This window comes from Schistocerca nitens, chromosome 10 (genome assembly GCF_023898315.1).
Source record: "Schistocerca nitens isolate TAMUIC-IGC-003100 chromosome 10, iqSchNite1.1, whole genome shotgun sequence".
Lineage (NCBI taxonomy): Eukaryota > Metazoa > Arthropoda > Insecta > Orthoptera > Acrididae > Schistocerca > Schistocerca nitens.
In genome coordinates, this window is record NC_064623.1 from 206,902,191 (window position 1) to 206,904,498 (window position 2,308).

Consider the following 2,308-nt stretch of genomic DNA (forward strand, 5'->3'; position numbering starts at 1 on the left):
ATTCCGCGCTATTAGTTACACTGCCTCGAATCTTATACACAGCTTCTTGCTTTAATATTTGATTAATTGTGTAAAACCTTTAACTTGAGATTATACTTCTTAAAGAGCAGATTATGACAGCATTTTAAACTCATAAATTCGAGCGATAATTATATGAAATACTGAAATTCAAACCTTTCTTGTCGCTTTAAGTTTTTAGACAGATAACCTGCAACTGTGATCGGGCCACTGTTTTAGCCACTGACTATACTAATATGGATGATTAAGTGACAACTGAATGTCGCAACCATAGATAAAATGAGGCGAGAATGGCACGGATATTAGCAATTCTGACACAGATTTGCTACCAAAGAGATAGAATAGTGTATCTCTGACGTTGTTACGAAGATAAATATTCGGCCAACACTGAAATATGTTTTCACAGAAAATCATCCATCACCCCGTTTACATGGGAATCACAGTATCGGATTTCGTAAACCGATTTCCCAATACCGCTTCTGGGTGGTCGTGTAAACACTTCAAAAACTATTACAATGGAAATCCACATCTGGTTGCCAGTTTTCCATCTCCGCAATCGATTTTCGCTCCTATGTAAACAAAACCGGTTTTGAAGCGTGCTTGCGCTGTCAGGTTTCGTCTTGTTTTTAAAAATGTTCGGCTAATATGGACGGAGTGACTTTTTGTACAATGAAGGATAAATATAAATATTAGACTGAAGCTATATATACCACGTCTAAATGAAGAGAAATGGCGATTATGCTGACTAAATCATAAACTATATCAATTGTTTTCAAGGCGCCGTATTTACCTGGGCTAGCAAATCCGCTTCACACGTTAACATGTAAACACAACAGCAAAAAGGGTTTCCGAAATTCGGTTCCCGCCTTGTGGAAGATGTGTCACAAGTAAACGTAGTGCCCATGGAGCATTTTGTGTTATTTTACACACTGTAGAGAAAAGCAAATCACTGAAACCAGTATCACACAAATTCCTAGTGTAGTTTTGGATGAACAGATGCCATCTCTTTTTCCCCTCTGTAAAATTTAATTTCAGTTATACAGATATGACAAACCAGATTACAATACTAAAATTAACTTTATTATTCATAATGAGATTTTCACTCTGCAGTGGAGTGTGCGCTGTTATGAAACTTCCTGGCAGATTAAAACTGTGTGCCGGGCCGAGACTCGATCTCGGGACCTTTGCGTTTCGCGGGCAACTGCTCTACCAACTGAGCTACCCAAGCACGACTCCCGCCCCGTCCTCACAGCCTTATTTCTGCCAGTACCTCGTCTCCTACCTTCCAAACTTTACAGAAGTTCTCCGGCGAACCTTGCTTGGGTAGCTCAGTTGGTAGAGCACTTGCCCGCGAAAGGCAAAGGTCCCGAGTTCGAGTCTCGGCCCGGCACACAGTTTTAAGCTACCATGAAGTTTTATAACAGCGCACACTCCGCTGCAGAGTGAAAATCTCATTCTGGAAACATCCCCCAGGTTGTGGCTAAGCCATGTCTCCGCAATATCCTTTCTTTCAGGAGTGCTAGTTCTGCAAGGTTCGCAGGAGAGCTTCTGTACAGTTTGGAAGGTAGGTGACGAGGTACTGGCAGAAGTAAAGCTGTGAGGACGGGGCGGAAGTCGTGCTTTGGTAGCTCAGATGGTAGAGCACTTGCCCGCGAAAGGCAAATATCCCGAGTTTTAGAGTCTCGGCCCGGCACACAGTTTTAATCTGCCAGTTTATTATTCGGGTTTAAAATCTAGTGATCATAATTTTTAACGTAATTTTTTCCTTACGGAGAAGTCTGCATCCTTTATATCTACGAAAGTTGTGCGTCATTATATTTGGTTACATTGTTACGAGCACACCGCAGGAGTATCTGCAGAATGGGCATACCGTTATTATTATAAAAATGGAGTTTCTTAAGAAAAATAAGCGTGTAAATCACAGGTCGTCATCTCAAATGAAATCTGTGCTATGGTAATTTTATACATCTCTAGCGCCATCCTTTCTGCCGCCGATTATTATACGAACTGTCTTCCGTGTTGGTAGTGACACAGACTCTCTGAAACCACGAGCTTCCGTTCGAAATCTGACCTCTGTGGTCCGCTACCGCTGTCTGACAGCGAGACTTGCTTACATTAACAGATCAAAGAGCCACATGCACAGGAACACAGAGATACGTCTCTTATTTTTACCTTAGAAAACTTGCCGATGAGCCGCCAGAAATGTTTATCCTCGCGGTGGAGATCCTCACCCATCCAGAGATCAAAGGCATTTCTCCGTTCGGGTAGTTCCTCTTGCTTTCAACGCGTA

At 42.2% G+C, this 2,308-nt stretch overlaps 1 non-coding gene across 1 annotated transcript; it reads left to right on the forward strand.

The window, feature by feature from the left end:
• Positions 1-1,334: 1,334 nt before the first annotated feature.
• On the forward strand, positions 1,335-1,409 carry Trnas-cga (transfer RNA serine (anticodon CGA)). Its single transcript has one exon. It is a non-coding gene; the product is annotated as a tRNA-Ser (tRNA).
• Positions 1,410-2,308: the final 899 nt, after the last annotated feature.